Source organism: Monopterus albus, unplaced genomic scaffold (assembly GCF_001952655.1).
Source record: "Monopterus albus unplaced genomic scaffold, M_albus_1.0 scaffold36.1, whole genome shotgun sequence".
In the NCBI taxonomy this organism is placed as follows: domain Eukaryota; kingdom Metazoa; phylum Chordata; class Actinopteri; order Synbranchiformes; family Synbranchidae; genus Monopterus; species Monopterus albus.
This window is the reverse complement of record NW_018127916.1, coordinates 516,563-536,677: the sequence shown is the minus strand read 5'-3', so window position 1 is coordinate 536,677 and position 20,115 is coordinate 516,563. Positions and strand designations below refer to the sequence as shown.

Genomic DNA, 20,115 nt, shown 5'->3' with positions numbered 1-20,115 from the left:
AGCAGGAAGCTGGTCCCATCTGTGTGCAACATAGTAACAAAAGCAGCTTCACTCTGTTTGGTTCTGACCTGAGGTTCGACCAGCTGACTGCTTCCTAAAGATCCCAGAGCCCTGCTGGGTTTGTACTCTTCCAGTGATTTATAAACTAGGAGAAGCACTTTAAAATCTATTCTGTAGGTAACTGGCAGCATTTTGGCAGCAGCATTCTGAATGAGCTGAAGTTGTCTAACAGTCTTTTTGTTAAAACCAGACCCATCACATCTCTAAAAATATGATCTGAATCAGCTGAGAACTGCGCCTGATACCCACCCACTTTTCCATTCTGACAAGAAGGACTTTATGATCAGGAGTTTTGAAGCAGATGACAACTGTTTGTATCCTATTTCCAGCCGACAAAGAAGCCTGAGTAAATCATTATTTTAAGCCAGACCATTTTCATTCTTTCCTTTTGCGACTAAACCTGAAATGCTATTACTTTTTATTACTGTAGCCATGACAACAAAGGTCCTGAGCATAAGACTGAGCCAGTGGAGTAGGTCCTAACAACCCATACCTACAGTGTGGTCCTAATAACAACTGATAACAGCCATTGAATGATGTGATAACATACAAAACAGGTGTCAGATGTAAACAAGAACTGTCTTTCATTATCTGCCATGTTACACACTTATGCAAATGTATTAAAATGTATGTATTTTCAAAGCTACAAAAAACACCAAACCTTTGCCATATTTGTTAATTTATACCAATGCAAATCAAGTTTTCTTTATGTTCACATTTACCGATTTTCTGAAAATTACTAAATTTGTTAATTACACAAGAAAAACCTGGAGGTAGTCTAAAGTCTTTTGATATCAGAATACTAACTCTATCCCTGATATTACTTGGTATCTAATTAAAATTTTAAAAAGAACTTGTATGTCCATCCCTATTAAGATATTTTGGTTTGCCTAAGTTTTTTTTTTTTAATGTTATGAATGTTAGTGATGATCAGTGCCCTTTGGCTTGTACTTGCCAACATTACATGCACAGTATCCATGTAGTGTGTAGTTTCTGTAAGCCTTGCTCATGGACAAACACATTCCACACAAATCAGTTAAAGCAGCAAACATGGAGAGTCTGTTTTCTTGGACTGAGATGGATGTATCCTACCTCATATTATTTAGATATCAAAAAAAAAAGTGAAGTTACAGTAGCTGGAGATTTTTTTTATGGCACCAGCAATTACTGCAAAATCTCACACCACATGACAAGAGCTGGCAACACCGAAACCTGTATGCTGGCAGAGCTATAGCTCATTCTCACCAGGTTCTATTAGTGTTTTGGCAAGTTAGACAGATAAATTGGCAAGATGGGTAAATTAGAAATGTACTGGCTTCATTAACTTCCACTCTGATTAGGATAGTTGTTTTTGCAGAAGTATTTGAGGACTCCTCTTTATATACAGTACTATTCAAATTCACTGGAGTCAGTCATGCATTTAATTAAACACGGCAAATTTCTTGAGCAGTTAATCTATTCATCTATTGATGAACTGTTTACTTATTGTTGTTTATCTCTCTGTCAAATTGTGATGAACACCATAGTAAAATGTGGTGATTTATGCTTCATGGGCAAACAAACCAGTGGAAAAACAGAACAGTGGCACTGCTCAGTGGTTGGTGGAAGCTCTCATTATATGTTAATATGCATAATTGTACGTGTACTCCAGCAGCAAAATGGGGTTGGAAGTTGCAACATCTCTAGAAACTGTGCAAATAGCAAATAGTATCAGAAAAAGTATATATGTCTAAGTCCTTGGGTAAAGAAAATAAAAGCAAAATTTATAAAAAAAAATAGATTAAATAATCAAAAACTGTCCAATTATAAACAATGAACAATTATCAGTGTATAATATTTAATATAATGATATCTATATCACAGCACATTTAAAGGAGTTGAGTTTCACTTGGTTCAAATGCACCACTCTCTTGAGTACAGTTAAATCTTTTCAGTGCTGTTTTTAATATATTTTTTTATAACTTAATCCTAATTTTAAAAATTAGATACGCACACAAATCAAAATAATCATGCAATATGTGAGGTTATACCTAGTTGCAACTAAGATTTAATGTTTCTAACATTTACACAGAACATGATGGGCTCACACCTTCAGTTTTTCATTGGTTATTAAAAACAGTGCATTTTATGACTGTGTCATCCTCCACCAAAGCCAAACACACATCAGATTGACTGGAATAACAAGAACAAATTGGAAGCCTCAAGACTCAACAGCACGTTCAGATACAGTAGCACTGTACATTAAAAAGGAAGATGAAAAGCTGTTGATCATATAACTGTTACTGATATTTCATTACTTGCACGAGTCCATCCCTAACTGTGAGGACGCTTTGTGCCTGTTTATGAGAGGTATACTGCTGTTGCTGCTGTTGTTGCTGCTACTGCTGCTGCTGGACAGTGATGACAACTGAAAACCTCAGCTCTTTCCATGTTGCTGGACAGCAATGAATACATGCGAGATTGGTTTGTTTGACCCTCCTTTGCAAAATTTAGGCTTGTAGCTGAACTTGCTTGTCTGTTAGGTGTGTGTGTGTGTGAGAGAGAGAGATAGTTGGAGAGAGAGAAAAACAGAAAAAGAGACTTGGCTATTTTCTCTGGTAGCTGGCATGGCTTCATTGAAAACTCAGCGGTGGTTTTGTTTAACCCTGATGTGGCTCAGCAGTGTCGACAGCTGCACATTACTGGCTCTCCAGTACACGCTGCCAGTAAAGACTGTTCTGTCATTTTGTAATTTTCAACTGATCACAATGTTTGTTTTTTTGTTTTGGTCTATGCATAGTTTCAGGTTTCATGTGTTTTTTGTTGTTTTTTTTTTTTATTTAGATGTGTTTTTCAGTGGAGCAGGTCTTGTGCACTTGATCCCTCATAGATGCCCCTCTGTATATGTGTGTGTGTGTGTGTGTCTGACGTTATAGCCCTGTAGGTGGGCTTGGCAATGTGCCAGCATTGTGGTTGTTAGTACCTTCCTGCAGGTGGAGATGCCTCATATGAACAGGCAAAAATTATTGATTTACATTAGAAGAAATTCGGTTTCTGGGTTTTTGCCTTACTATATAAAATTTTAGGATTTTTCCAGGTCTTCACAAATCAGTATTTTGTGTGCGTGTGTGTATTCATACCTTATGTTTAAATCTTTCAACACACACCTCGCTGTGCTGTGTGTCATGTATTATTCCTCACTCAAACAACTTCATACCACTTAGGAATTGCTATATTACATTAGACCATCTTAGTTTGTGGCAGTGCAAGTGTATTAGGTGAAGAAATTCCCCCAGTGGACTGGACATTATTATGTGCAAGCATGTGTCGGAGATATAGCTTGCTTCAGCACATGCACCATGCTCAGTAGCAAACTGAATGAAAATGACCAAGAAGGATTACAGAATAGCAGCAGCCAAGTTAAACCATGACACTCTAATGAGAACAAGGCACGTGTCATGTTTTGATTAACATGTCACCTCATTCTGTGAGATCATGAAAACACCTGTGGTTTTCATGAAGGGGTTAAAACAAAGAATAGTGGTGCATTTTGGCAGTTCTTCATTAAAAATGAATAAGACCTGGCTGTCTGATTATGGATGTTTCTTGTTCTCAAGTCTCTTTTGAAAAAGGGATCTCAGTCTCAGTGAGACTGGAGCTCGCCCGCATTATAATAATCATGCAGTATGTGTGGTTATACTCCAGTTCGTTGCAGCTACTGAGATTTAAAGTTTCCAATATTTAAACGATGACGGGTTCACAACTCCAGCGGCGGAACACTTTTTCAGCTCTATATTGGTCATTATAATAGTGTTGCTCCTTCTCAGTTTGTGTTTGTTTTGTTTGTGTGTCCTCCTCCACCAAAGCCAAACACACATCAGATTGACTGGAATAACAAGAACAAATTGGAAGCTTCAAGACTCAACGTCATGTCCAGATAGCACTGTATATGGGCACAGGACGCTTTGAAAAGGAAAAATGAACCACTCTTCATCTTATAACTGTTACTGATATTTTTTTAATTGCACGAGTTTATATCTAACTGTGTGGAGGCTTTGTGCTCCTTTAATGAGAGGAATGCTGCTGCTGCTGGACGGTCAAGGCAACTGAGACGCAGTCGAGGGAAGACCACTTAATATAACAGCTTGATTCTTTTCATGTTGCTGAACAGCACTGAATGCATTGAAGATCGGTTCATATGATCCTCTTCAGCAAACTTTATGTTTGTAGCTGAACTTGTTTGTGGGTCTTCTCAACTTTGGCCTATTTTATATTAGTCATTAGCCACTTTGTTATTTTTGTTTGTTTGTTTATGTGGTTTTTAAATGTGATTAATATTTTTAATTGACAATTCTTTCATTTTAATGTCTTTATTTACTGGTTTAACACCACTTGTTGTTGTTGTTGTTGTTGTTTTTGAAGTAATGAAAAGTGAACAATCCTGACCTGGCCGTCACCTTCACCGTGTGATTGACAGAACACTAGTAGGACGGAATAGTGCAGCTTGCAGACTCCTAAAGTCTTGAACAGTGCAAGAACGTGTAAACTTGGCTGGATTTTTCAGTGTTAAAAAACTAATTACAAGTGAAAAGGGATATTTATATCCAGTGTGTGTTTAAGCCGGGTCTCAACACAAAACTAACTGGACATAGTGAACAAGATTTAGTACATGACACAACAGCTCCTTTGTTGGCATTTCGTAGAGCTCAGCACTAGGTGTTTGTGTAGCATTAAAGAGCACGTTGGCATCGCTGAATTAACGTGTCCTGCTTCCTGCCTCAAATACACACACAGTGAAATACAGACCTCTTTGCCATTCACTGAGCTGTTGCATTGAATTGATGTAACATTCAGCCGGTGTCATTTCTCGAGTGTATTGATACCCAAGTGTTCATTGTGTCGCATCTTTGGTGAAAATTGAGGGCTGCTTTGTAGTATTTAGAGTTTGGTTTGTGTCTCACTCAAACGCACAGTTGGTGGATGCCTCTGCTATCTTTGTTTCTGTACCATGTTGCCATAGCAACCCTGGCCTCTTGCTGTTGTGTGGCATTCCAAGATCAACTTATTTGCTTTATTAGCAGTCCTTTGTTTTATATGCATATTATAGAAACACATCATATGTATGCTACCCACTGTATGTGTTATATAAACATACATTCATATGTCAGTGCATAACTATATAAGACTGTGAAAAATGTGATCCTGCACATGCAGCAACTCAGGAAGTCTGACCTAACAGGGGATGTTTTAAACACTTTCCGGAATAATGAAACCCACACAACAAGAGCTTAGGTGGGAAGATGCAGCTAGGAAGGCACGTTATTTCATTACATTCTTTATTGTAGTGTTAAACAGCACATTTCCACTGAATGATTTTAATACACACTCACCAGCCAATCAGAAATAAGAATTCACTCACATACTATAGCATAAAAATAGATGTACTGTGCCGACAAAGTGTTTTACATAATTCTAAATGTCCCAAAAGATTTTTTCATAAAGAAAGACACGCTTCCTTTTGTTTCTTAAATCCAATGTAGATGAAATACTAGAACACAAGGTATCAATGCTTTAAATTCTCCATTACACAAACATCAACCCAGTATCACAGTAAAATGTACCATAGCAAGGTTGGCTTGCAACACAAAAGGTGCTACTCTCAAAATAAAGCTTCCAAAATTGTGACAATGCAACATTTTCTGGATCAAAAATTGTGACATGGCAATGTCTTTCCAGCAGCGAAAACAAAAAAATATGGTTAAGTTAAGGCACAGAAACTATACGGTTAAAGTAAGGGAAAGACGCTGGGTTCGGTTAAAACATTCTCAAATGAAAAGTTCAACATGACACAATAGACACAAGCTCTGGCTGTCGGTCTGACAGTCGGCTGTTCTTCTTCATGTTCTTAACTTTCTGTAGATCAAAACCGTTCGATTTCAACTGACACTAATTTCCGACCACGCTCCAATCCAGCTCATAGTGGTAGTGCACCACTTCAATGTTTGCCAACTGCCATAAAACACCAAAAAAGAAGAACACAAAGAAGGACACAGGGCTGCAATACAAAAGACATTTGCATGTCACAGTTTTACAGCTGTTATTCTGACATTACTACTTTTTATGCTGTGGACCAACACAGATATTTTCTTGTGAGACTGAGCTGCAAACACATAGCACTTTGTTTTCACTGAAGCTGCCTATAAACAGGACCGGGTTAGAACTAGGATGCCTGAAGAATGCAAATATCAACCTAGCAAATCAGCAAGGAGGAATGTACTGCATTGATGTCACTTCTATGAAAGATAGAAGAAAAGCAATATTTGAACAAGAAACAAGTCTAATACATTTAATTAACTCATCATTGAAACAGTTTCCTAAGTCTCAAGTAAAACATTTGTGAGTAATCTCCTGTCTGCCTGTATGGCACCTTTGGCCACAGACGGTGGCCCCCATTTCATCATTAACCTTTACCACACTTTCAAATGACTGTATAATAGAGTAAGGTAATCCTTGGCTCTACTTAGAGGAGACCTTATGCTCTGCATTTAGTTCATCATTTTCTACAGTCTCCTTAAGATAAAAAAGTAATTTCTAATACACAGTAAGATAAGACCCTACGGTAACACTTTCATTTTCTGCTTTATGGCATTTTGAACTTAAGACAGAATCTTTACTTCACTATCTGTGACTCTGGAAACTGTTACTCCCTGCATGTTATCAATGGCCCAGTTCTTATTGACTAAGAAACAAACCATTGTGTCTGTGATGAAAATTTGTGATTTCTGAGCTTCTGTCTTTGCTTTATGCTTTTTGCTAAAGCACGACTACAATAATTCACTAACTTGTGTCCTGAATAAATGTAAACTATAATAAAAATGATTAAATTGCTGTCATTTAATATTAGTGAGGAATCAGGGGGAGCCTCCTTCGTGCAGCTCTTCAAGTTTAAGACCGTGTGGTAGACAATTCTCCAGCCCCTGCAGCCATAACGGTATTCTCAGATCTGCCTCAAAGTGACTCATCAGCCCACAGGCCCTGCAGTGCTCCTCTTCCCAAAGCAGGTCTGCCTGTGCAAACGTCTCTTCTGAGAATGGGGAGATTTCTCCTGAGCCCTAGAGTATCACAGTTATTTTACTTCAAGGATGTTTTCTTTAAAGCAAGAGAAGGTCATTTCTTCGCCTGCTGTAGACACACAATGCACCTTGTGCTCATACACAATTTTAAGTGATCCCATGGGCCGTTCCACTGTTCACTCAACACATGAAAACACGGTATGTTCAGGTATTTTATGTGCTGGATATGAGTCTGAAAGAGACCTTAAACTATACGCTTGTCTGTGAATTACTTAAGGAAATTAAAAAAGATCTGGAGGGGCGGAGCTGGCGATCGGTACTTGTTAAATCTAATCTCAGGTTAATGTTGCCTCTTTTGTTGTTGTACTGGACAGTTAAACTGAAATCATCTTTTTTTTCCAGTGTCTTTAGCACTTCTGAATGGAAGTGCTCATTGAATGTTTGGTCACATTCAGTTCTTCCTTTGCTCAAGTTCTCATCCGTTTTTTTAGTTTGGGGCAGCCATTAAAAAGAAACAAATGGAATGGGATCTCACAGTCTTACACAGTCTCACACCAGTGAGGTTACGTAAAGGGGAGAAAGACAGGGAGGGGTTGATTACCATCAAAGAAAATGGACTTGCCTTCTCCAAGGAGAGAGTGCAAAGTATCTTTGGGGTTTGAAAAAAAAAGGACCTTTCACAGAAACAAGATTCTTAGACACGGATCAGACAGAGTGTGTTTTGCAACCTGCAAAAGGCCGTCTGTCTGTTCGGTCAGGGACATTTTGAATCACTGTATCAGAACTCTCAGAATGCTACTATAAAGCACTAAACTAGTGAAATATAATTTGGTTTCTTCTTGTATTAAATATTTTTAAACATATAGTTACCTGTATTTTTCCTTTTCTCAGTTTTAATCTAAAGTCAGTATCAGACTTACAGAATTCACACTTAAGGTTTTACTGCATTCAGCTTTATAATCTAGTGTCTAATGAGTCAGTGACGTTTCATCCAACACCACCAAGAGGTCTACAGTTACACTTGACAACTAATTACTGGATTTCTGTGGATCTCAGCTGCACTTTGAGATACAAGCTAACATACTGTAGCAAAGTGCATAAAGACTCACATACCACTATGCTGAGTTAGTGCTGTATATTATTAAGATGCATCTAAGTATATATTAAGATGCTGGTGTGCTACAGTGTGGCGCATGCATGAGCTTTACAGCAAGGCCAACAAGTCTGAATCAAAACACAAAATATGGCATTGGTCCAAGCCACTAGGGCAAGATATAGAATTACTTTCTTTTTTTATTTACGGGGCAGCTGTGGCTCAGGAGGTGGAGTGGGTTGTCTACTAACGGGAAGGATGGCGGGTCGATTCCTGGTTTCTCCATGTGTTGAAGTGTCCTTGACCAAGAACCCCCAGTTGGTCCCGGTGATATTACCAGTGTGAGAGTGCAAATGGGTGAAAGTGATTTGAGTTTGCTACTGTGCATAGAAAAGCACTATACTAGTATAAGACCATTTGTGCATCACTAATGTCAGGACAGTTAGTCCAGTTTAATAAAAATAACACAGTGTCCTGATCTTACAGTGTAATGATTTAGATTTAGGCAAAGCTCATGATGTGGGTTAAAAGAATGACTTGGTTAATGCTTTGGAAACATTGCGGTTTGGGTTAAAATTACTCATTGTTAAGATGAGGATACCTTTGTTGTCATGGTTACAATAACAGCCACATGATCAGAAAAAGATCATGGCCATGGTTAAAATAAATCAACTTTGTTTGTTGGTATAAACTAAACCCAAGTGACAATATAGCTGTGTCTCAAGGCAGCATCCTTTGTAACCTTTGTAGGCCACAAAGGCCATGCCTTGGACCAAACCAAAATGAGTTAGTCAGATGATTTCCCGTTCATGCTTCCAACTGTTCCTGCCCTTGCCCTTGTGTTATGAAGCATCGCTTCTGTCGCCTAGCAACCTTAGCAGCTTCTCTGCGCACTGCTGGTGCATAAAGAATCTTGGTATAAGGTGGACTGCAAAGGATCCACCAGTTGGAGCCTTTGTTGCCTGGGGAGAGAAGGACGCATGTGAAGGAGCCTTCAAAATAGGACAGCCTTGTCGTGATGCTGTGACGTAATCAGTCTTCAAATGTAGGCTTCAAAGAATGCGCCCCCTGAATTGGGACCCAGCCTATATGTGGTTTGTCCCTAACTTGGAAAGAAACCAGCAGCATGCATACTAGGCCTTTGTCGTCATGGTAACAATCAAAAACTCAGCTACAATTATGAAACCATATTGGTTTCATAAGGTTTAGACAGAAAAATAACTTGGTTAGGTTTAGAAAATAAGTGTGATTTGAGTTTTTAAAAAATGTCATCATGGTTACAGTAATAAACATGGTTAAAGCTGTGGAATGAGCGTGAATAAAAAACACATTAAGAAGGGACTGAACACCAATGTCCTGTAGGAAAGTCATGTGTTTTATGATCCATCCATCCATCCAGCCCAGCCCATAGTCATGTGTTTTATGATCCATCCATCCCAGCCCACTCCTAATGCAGGCTGTGTTGCTATATGTGCTACATCACGTTATTTCCTCCTTTGCTAATGACATAATTACAGTGCTCACTAGCAGTCACATAAGTATTACACATCACTGTTTGCTGTAATAACCTGTCCACACAAAAAACATATGGACTTTGTTTTTTTTACAGAAGGACAGTCTCTAGGAAACAGGAAACAAGCATCAGTCTCTCGTATTGCAGTCTGATATTTTGTTGACCCATCAATCTCAACTACCTCTGTCTGTGGACTTTGTGGCTCTATAACAAAGTCATGCTATTTCTGCCTTTGCATCTGATAGATTAGAGTCATGATTTCTGTGGTAATAATCTTTGTCAGTTGAACAAAACAAATGCGGGTTTTGGGCATTTGCTGAAACAACTGACGCTCTCTTTTTTCTTAGGACAACACTGTCAGCAGGGATGTTTGTATGGATACAGACTTTTAGTCTTCATCATCTGTATCTGGGACCAGACCTGTAGCAACATAACAGACAGTATCAGATTCTGTCCTTATGTCTTTTTTTATTCTTTAAGTGCAATAGCCTAACTCATGAATAAATAGTTATTCCTGATTGCGATGAATCAGATGAATCACTTTCCATCTAATTTAAGTGATTTAAGTGTATTTGGTAGTCATCGTTACAACAAAAAACCTGTATTTGAAAATCATTAAAATATGTTTTTGAGAGTCATTGCAAACTAACAAAAAAACAGATCCAAACAAACCAAAGTGAGAACACACCTACTGTAGCAGTGCTCAGAATAAAGAATGTGATTATTATGATGCCTCTACGTATGTTGCTTTTGTTGTGACACAGTGGACAGACAAGCAAGGAACAAAAGAGTACAAAGAAGTGAGCCTGGCGCTGCAGCAAGGTGAAGTGTCCATTACTGATCCAGTGTGATGACTTCTGTTAATGGAAAATAGTAGTTAATAGTAAGTGTGTTTGTGGAAAAACAGGACACTCTTCTCAGCAGGATATTACAATGACAGGAGTGGATAGGCTTATTTAAAAATTCTCATCTTGCTCTGCACATCTGAGAAGATTTCCTCCCTCTTTAAAGCTTTAAATTCAAAGAGTCATTGATGTGGCTTTTGGCAGCAATCTATCTGTGAGTTGTGTAATAGAAAAGTGCTTTTTAATAAAGATTACCTTGGCTTGATTCTTCTCTACTACCAATGTCATTTGTGTTGGATTGGGGATGAGATGTGTCTCTGTTGAAAACCACTGAAGAGACCCTGATAGCGCTCTCCATATGTTCAGCTAAATGGGTTCAAGCATTATGCTGTCACTTGAGTAATGAAAGACTCCATCGCTGGTGAATGTTATCAATGCCTCATTACAACAAAAAGACAGGCAGTGCTTTCGATATAGATGATCCAGTGTTAAGACTTAGACATGAACTTATCCATGAGAAAATGTTTTAGAGGTTGAGCCACATATTTTTACATGAATTATCCTTGTTATACTATATTTTATAGCCACAGACACAAGAAAAAGTAATGGTACTGTTTGTAATTTCCAGGTTTTCTGCATAAACCAGCCGTGAAATGTAACCTGATCTTCACCAAAGTTACAAATATCAACAAACACAATATTTCTAAGATGATAAAACACAGAGTCATGATCTTTCATGTCTTTATTGAACACACCAATTAAACATACAAAGTGATAGTAAAAAAAAGGTAATAGCAACAGTGTTTTAATAAGTGGTTGAACCACTCTTGGTAGCAATAACCACAAGTAAGCACTTCCAGTAGCTGTTGATTAGACCTGCACAATGTTCAGGATGAATTTTGGACCATTCATCTGTCCAAAGGACATTTTCCCAGTGATGAAACAACCAAAAAACATTGGGAATTTAAATTCCAACAATCCAGTCCATGGTCTGTGTTGAGTGTATATGTGTGTGTGTGTGTGGATTCAGCCTCACTGTAAGAAATGGAAACTAAGAACATTAAGAAGACCATCCATTATCTATACCGCTTATTCCTGAATAGGGTCACAGGGGGACTGGAGCCTATCCCAGGTGACATTGGGTGAGAGGCGGGGTACACCCTGGACAGGTAGCCAGTCTATCACAGGGCTGTAAGAAGACCATTATGGATGGTATATGTAAGCACTGTTTACCCAGCTGTTAATTTACCTACTTAAAGTTGTGCAATCTGCTAATTTGAGTCACTAATCACTCTCCAGTCACACATGATGCCGTAAACAACACTCTGCTGCCACATAACCCAACTAAACAACATGCTGGGGAGTCGTTCAGCCAGTGGCCGCCTCCCCACTGCCTCACAGTGCAGGTGGGAAAATCTGCAACCACATTTGCAACACTAGCCCAATCCCCCTTCAAGAAAAAGTAATATAATGCCAGACACCAGCAGATGCTCCTCGTGCAACGAAACCACCAGAGTAATGAATGAATGCTAAATGGGAATTGCCCACCTGCTGGCCTTACAGGTGTGTCTAACCAGTATTTTAGTATTAAACTGTGATAATTCATTCATTTCACAGTAGTTTCCCATGAGCACTTTAGATCTATCAGGTTTAAGCACTAGCTCGCTTGTTCTTATCTCTGAGCTCATGCCTGCTATATTTTCAGTATATTTGTTATCCCCTACCTGTCCTCAACCTGCTGTGTATGTCTTTCTGCTTTTCCCGTGTGCCCAACGGAGACGTTTCTCCAGTGATGTTTCTTCTTGTGCATGTGATTCTGATGTCCAGGATGTACTGAATCTCAGGAGAAGAGGTCAGAATGGCACTTTCACAGTGCCCAATTGGTTGATTGATTTGATCAATTTAAAGTTATTAGAACGGTTTTCTGTGAGAATTTTTCAAACTTGAACCATAGAATGTTTTCTATAGTGCAATGCCATTTCCAAATAAAAGCTAGTCTATTGTCTTTTTTTCAACATGCTTGCACTCAGTAGCTTCATAATTTTGTACCTTTAACTGATTTTGCTTTCAAAATATAGGCAACATTGGGACTTATGTCATATCCAAATTTTAGCCCTTGATATTCAAGTCACATTAAATAAAAACAGAGCATCCTACAGTATTTTAGGTCTGCAGTGATGCAATTCCTTGAAATATGCCAATGATGATTCTTTAAAGATCAACATGCAACTAAAAAGAGCAAAGCATTTAGATTTATATAAGTATAAATGAAATGTTCTTCTTCGACACGGGTTGTGACCACTGACATCACTAATCTGCAGCTTTATCAATGACAAAACACTTGGCAGCCAACAGGCACACCTACTGTGGCAAGGTTATAACTTATGTAATCTTCTGCTCTCCTCTGCACTGCTCGGTCTCAGAGCTACAGCCCAGTACAGTTGCCTTCTTCACTAAAAGGTAGTGCTACATGACTTACCTGCACCAACTCTGAGAATAGATAGTCACAGATAGTGTTGATAGATATTTAGATATGACAAGTATGGCTTGACTTACAGGCTACCCATAAAAAATGCTGGTATAATTTCTAAAATACTTTCAAAAATACCCTTTTCCCTACATTTTAGGGCTTTATTGTTTCATTTAAAGTACTCAAAGAAAATCTCTTATTCTAGTCATGTGTGTTTAAATAGCAGTGGACAAATCAAGAATTCAAGGCATTAGTCAGACAAGAGGGTCCTTTACTCACTTTCTCTTCATTTTGCTGTGAGGACCTTCTCTATGTCCCCGTAGACCATGCCTGTCTAAATGTAGGCCCCCTCCCTTGATTAAATGTGTCAGGCAGTAGTTGGCCTTCACAACACTGCATGGATGACGGCTGCCTGGGGGCTTCCGCTGGGTGTAGTTTCCTGACAGCTTCTGGATTTGAACTCTGATCCCTGCTTTTTGTAGACATGAGCACAACATTAGCACTTATACCTTATGATTGATGCTACCTCGGTGTTTCATCAGCAGGCACAGGTGTGTCATTCAGGTGTGCAGGCAAATGAAAACAATGAGCTGAAAGCTGCTTAAGTGTTCCACAGAGCTGCAGAGTCGGCTGATGCTCACCATGACTACCGTTACAAAAAGCACCAATTACAGCCGCTCAGAAGAAGCTTTATTTTATTGTCATTGTAGCATTGTGATATGTACAACAAAATTTTATTTGGAGCCGAGGGCCCTGGGCTGCTGCGTGCATATGCACCGCCATCACAGGCAACTTGGGGAGTTCAGGGTCTTGCCCATGGACACGTCGACTGCAGGCACCTAGATTCGAACCCTTAACTTTCCGGTTAGGAGACGACTGCTCTACCCACAAAGAAATGAGAGTTTTAATCAACATAAAGGCATCTAAAAAGGCTTTGGTGTTTGTCATTTTCACAACCAAACATGCTTCTCTTGGCTTTACACCTACCATAACTAGATGCATCTCACATTTCTTACCCAAGCCAGCAGAGATGTTGATGCCTGTGTTCAGCTTCTTAGCTGGCCCAGTAGTAACTCTCCATGGGACTTCTTGTCTTTTTATTGGACCACAAGAGTATTGTTTGTGATTATTTAAAGGATTCTTTTCTTCAGATGGAACAAAGGCTGATTAGCGTATATTCATATCTATGGTCACTGTCCCCAGGTGGAATCAGTTGATGGGAACTGTCACAGACTGATTTAATTTCCATGGGCTTGTTCAAAGAGACACTAGGAAAAGCCTGCACCCAACTCTCTCTCTCTTTCTCTTCATTACACTCCCAATGCACAGTCCCTTCATTCTACAGACAATCCATCTGCTGTTCTAAACCCTGTTTTGTCAAGAGTTGTTAGCTACTTGGCCCCAGGGATGAACACCGCAGGCTATTATTAATCTTGTTTGCTTCGTGTTTCTGTGTCTCTGTGCAATAGTGGGATTGAATGCCCAGTAGACTTTCTCTTCCACAGACATAATCAATGATGTAAGTAAGTGCAGATTATCATTGAGACTTGTGAAAGGAGGGCCGCCTCTGAGGTCTACAAGTGTCACCTTGTGAATGATTAGATATTTGTACAGAAGCTGCTTTGCTCTTGCTTCACATAAACTAGGTAAAAACACAAGGGGCAAAGATTTGGAAACGAGAGGGACATTCGAAGATATTTTCTGGCAGCAGAGCCGTGTGTCACGAGTTAGGGATTTAAATAATTGTTGTCACATAAATAAAAAATTAATCTGTATTAGTGTTTATGAATTATAAATCTGTTTTGTGAATTTGATACTTAGAGAATATTCCTGCAAATAGAATTTGTAGCTATTAATTAATCACCTTCAGCAAGTGTGATTTCCAATAAAGTTATGCAGACCAGTTAATGCCACAAAGCCAGCTGTGGGAAGAGCTGACTCGTTTTGTGATCTTGTTTGAGAAGGACAGGACCAGAGGAGAAGGACAGTGCTGATTCTGGCTCGAGCAGCTTTAATCTAGCCCGAGGCACCAAGGATTTCTGAACACTCATAATCAATACGTTTAAACCCATGTTTCGCATGTAAGTGAGATCTGATCTGGAATCAATCTTACTTTGGTGACTCTGATGCTTTGCTGACCTCATCTTTTTTTCCATCACATTAGCGTCAAACAGATGAACTCTATCCCCTCACGCTGCTAGATAGTCCCACAGACATCTCAGGAATAAATCTGTGAACAAACAAATGATACATTTTGGACATTTTTAACAACTGTGTAGTTCCCTGAACTCTGAATAAATGTTCTTTAGAAGCAACACACTGAATAATAAAACAAAAATCTACAAAGAATTACATTTGAGCTCAAATAGGTCACAGCTCTCTTTACTCAACAGGGACAAAAATTCTAAGGGAGTGTGTATTAAAATGTATTAACTACAGTCATTTCTGAGTCTACCCACACTTCTATCAGTGATTATAATTTAAATAACGACACATGAAGTATGTTGTGCTATGTTCTTTATTTTCAAGTTTACATTTGTTTACATTTTGTCAAATTAGATACAGCAAATTCACTTTTGTTTGCTACACTGTACCATTGTACTACCAACTATCACTGCATTACTGTGATAATGAAGCAAACTTTTAAAAGTTTCTGGAATTATAAGGAGAATCTTCTTTGTATGATTTCTTAGAGATTGAAGGAGCCTACTTTAAATGACAATAACTAACATTCCACTGTTTTTAAAACACTTGGGTGCAAACCCCAAATTTGACTTGAGCTTCTTAAGGGAGGTACTTTTTGAGAGTTTGACACTCTGATGTGATGACTGATGTGAGTTTATGATGATTTTGGTACAAAATGTGACCAGTGGATATTGACATTTAATACCTGGTTACACAAAACAATTATCTTAATTAACTGGTTTGTTTTGAAAATCAGTTTTAGGGTTTTGATGCAACTTGTGAGTGAATGTAACATGTGACATGAGCAGCTCTCAGCCGCTTTCATTTTGTCAAAGAAGCTCTCTGAGGAACAAAGGTTGGAGACCCCTGCTGTCGACTTTAAATAGAATACCTCATTAAAAACAGGTTTGTTCACGATCACGGTGTGAGTGCTCATAGACCAATTTCCAGTTAGGTGCATCAGAAAGCACTAAATTACACAGATGAGTGAAAAATGAGGAAAAAAGAGCTACATAAAGTAAGGTGTTAGTTCACCATGTGCCACCTGAACAGCTTCAGTGCAACTTGGTATTGACTCTACAAGTCTCTGGACTCTACTGGAGGGATGAACACTATCCTTCCAAATGATATTCCCTCACTTGATCTTTTGATGATGGTGGTGGAGACGCAGTTTAACACTTCAGCCCAAAATCTCCCATATGTGTTTAACTGGGTTGAAGTCTGATGGCTGTGAAGATCATAGCATATGATTTTCATACTTATCAAGCCATTCATTGTCCCCTCCTGTCCTGTGGCTGGGGTCGTTGTCATCCTGGAAGACACCACTTATTTACTCAGGTTTTTCCTTCAATTGCTCACCCGTCTCTTCTTCAGTTGAAGAGGAAGCACAATACCTTTATGCCCAAATGGATATGATTGATATTTTCAATACAGTTTCATTGCCATGGCTTTACATTTACTCATATTTTAATGTGAATGGTGAAACTACTTGGTCATTTCAATCTTTTGATGAATTACTTTACAGAAATTGCTGGATCTAGCTGCTGACATTGGCCTTTACTCATCATTCTGAAAAATGAAAACACCTCGTACAATCCTCTCTTGTAACCATTTTAAAGCTGAAGTAAAGTAGAATCAGTTATATAAGTATAGCTCTTAGAGATGACCTGTGTAATCACATGTAAAGAATTGGCAAAGACCAACAGAAGTACATATTTTATTTCAATCCTGTTAGTGTGGATAATGTTCCCCTATTTTATATCACTTGTTATTTCATAAAACTGCAATTGTCCATGTGTTTTCATCACTTTCTGTTTAGACATTCCATTAGTGCTCATTTGGCGTATCAATTGTTATTATTCTCTAGACACATTTTAAATCAAAGACCTCTCGTGGGGTTCAGTGAATGTAAATGTTTTTCTTAATTTATCATGCTGAGTTTCTGTTGATCAGCGATCAGCCACATCTGTAGCCTACGTATCTGTGGATATAAACTGAGGTGAGGTTTTAATGAGCATTTACAAAACAAAAAAAAAGCACAGCAAAACAAATGGGGAGATAATGTACCTGAAGAAATAAATTAATAGTTGAAAAGTATCTGGCAGTTAAAGATCAAAATCAGCAGTAAGGAAAAACAATTTTACAATGTTACACATTTAATTTAATCATGTACAGTATATATTATTCAGTACAGAGCATAAAATAAAATAAAAATTCAGCATGCAGAAAATCTTACTGTGACCAGACTAGGTTTCCACATGGAAATTCATTTACACATTTGGCAAGTTTCAGAAGTACTGCAACTGAACATAATTAAAAAAAAAACTGTTCAAGTTATCCTACATATGCACCTATAGTCTTGTTTCTGACAGCTGCCAAAAAGACTCTTTAATCTGCATATATAAGTTGTTCAATTCTATTTTATAGTGCAAATCACAACAAAAATAATCTCAGGGCACTTTACATTGTAAGGTCTAGACCTTGAGTAAGCACCTGGCGACAGCGGGGAGGAAAAACTCCCTTTAACGGAAGAAACCTCCGACAAACCCCGGCTCCTGGTGGCGGCCTTCTGCCGTGACCAGTTGGGGTGAGTGGATAGAGGAAAGACAGAAGAAAAAAACAAGACACAGTAAACACAATGACTAACAATCAAACACTGGGTAGGTTGATGTGGCTAGTAACTGCTCATCAGAAACATAGAGCTCCAAAGCCAGAGCTACCTGCAGAAAGGTACAGGAAGAGAAAGAGGACACAGTTAGTGAACATAATGGGGGCACAGAGAGAGAGGACAGGAAAGTAGGGGAGCTCAGAGCATCATGGGAGAACCCCCAGCAGTCTAGGCCTACAGCAGCAAAACTAAGGGAAGGCCCAAACTATAGTTTAGCTTTATCAAAAAGGAAAGTTTTAAGCCTAATCTTAAAGGTAGAGAGGATGTGTGCCTCCCAAACTGAGAGGACCTGGTTCCACAGGAGAGGAGCTTGATAGCTCAAGGCTCTGCCTCCCAGTATACTTTCAAATGTGGCAGTTTGATGCTTTTCTTTGTCATAATATGTTTAAATAAATTTGGGTGTACAACAGTTAGTTAGATAAAACAAGGAATTTGTGTTACCTTAGACTTTGGCGAAGTGTAATGGGAATATTTTGTGACATTTTAAACACAAAACTTTAACCTTTATTTAAGCAGGAAGTCACAATGAAATCATTTGTTTTACAAAGGAGACTTGTCCAGAATGGCCACTTAAATATAACAAAAACCACATAATAAAATTCAGACTAATATAAAACAGCAGTCACTACAACTCATTTAAAATATCCAACTAGTTTAAGAATTGCAGAGACATATGGCAAATGAAACAGATGTTAAAGAATTTACAGAACAACTCCAAATCAACTTCTTTCTGTAAATTGTTCAAAGTATTCAGAGCAAAGAAAGCATATGGAGCTAATATGTGTCCTGTGATTTCAAGTCAAATTTTGAACAGTAAATTTACAAAGATATCAGAGTAACCTGTCAAGAATGGCTTTATAAATGTACCAGCGACTTAGCCGGGGTATTGGCAAGAGAGGGTCTGACTCTAGAATACAGGTTACGATAGTGAATCAGTGGCTTTGAATATGTGATAAACCTTGAGGCACTAGGGTAAACAACAAATTTACTAAAATAATATACAGATGCACTCATATATTACAAATCACCATAATCAAGAACAGGCAGAAAGGTGGCAGGAAAGAAAATAATTACATTAACTGATAATGAAAATGACCTGGATTTTCAGCCTTATGTTCTGGTATTTATTTTGTCAATGACAAAGCACTTACAATGAATCAAACTGAGAGCACAAACGTCTAAAAAAATATATTTTAAATAGACATCTGTCACGGACCGAACATTAAGGCAGAGGACACAGCTTTTAAAGTTCAAAAACAGATGGGCTTTTTACTCACCCAAAAACATGGAAAAAATACAAACAACATCAATATCAAACAAACTGGGCCCTAAAAGAGGTCAACAAAAGATAAGGAATCTCAAAATACAGCTAAATGAACTACACAGTACACAAAAAACACAGATGGGGAACATATATATACTGGCTGGCCAAACCAGTAACACACACAGGGAATAGACAAAGACACTAACTAGCATAAACTACAAACAAATAAACTATATTTCTCCCAAACTCCCCTCTTTTTGTACTGGACACTTGGTACAGTCCAGGCCTAGTGGGAGGTATTTAAACCTGCTGACTCCTCAGCCCAAACCTTTTGTCAGAGCCACCCCCATCCATGAAACAGGAACAGGTAACCCAGAACATTTTTTTTACACATGTTAACGATACAAAGTTAACCAAATGCGCATGCTTTGTTGATTAACGGTAGTGATGGGCAGATGAAGCTTCATGAAGCAATGAAGCCTTTCATCCAATTGGTTCACTCCAGCGCAAAGCTTCTTGAAGCTTCATTTGTTCTAGTAGGACATCTACTGGATGCAACAATATCAGTTGGCATGAATCTGAAGTGTGTGGCATTTTGCAGAAAGCCTGTGAATAAAACTGTCAGCAAAATAAAGAAGTATGCAAAACATGTATATTGTAGTGATGGCAGTATACTGTGTGTATATATATACTGGCAGTATGGAAAATGATTATTTGGAAATGATGGAAATGATTATTTACAGTGAGGTGAGGGTGGTTGGGTTTGGGGTATGGACAATGATTGTGCTTTTGTAATGTTGAGGTATGGCCAGTGATTATGGTTTAGGGGACACATCATTGGTTTTTATTTAAAAACAACAGTTTCTCCACTGTGGCAGGTCTTAGGCGATTTCTTTTTTTTGACAATATTTCTCCTGCTTTGGAAAACACCCGCTCACAGGGCACAGATGAGGCAGGCGTACACAA

The 20,115-nt window shown here is 38.5% G+C and overlaps 1 long non-coding RNA gene across 1 annotated transcript in view; it reads left to right on the top strand.

The window, feature by feature from the left end:
• Window positions 1-19,478: 19,478 nt before the first annotated feature.
• LOC109958991 (uncharacterized) overlaps window positions 19,479-20,115 on the top strand; it is a 3,191-nt gene continuing 2,554 nt past the window's right edge. Inside the window, exon 1 of the long non-coding RNA XR_002274750.1 lies at window positions 19,479-19,516. This is a non-coding gene — a long non-coding RNA (uncharacterized LOC109958991). The remainder of the gene's footprint in view (window positions 19,517-20,115) is intronic.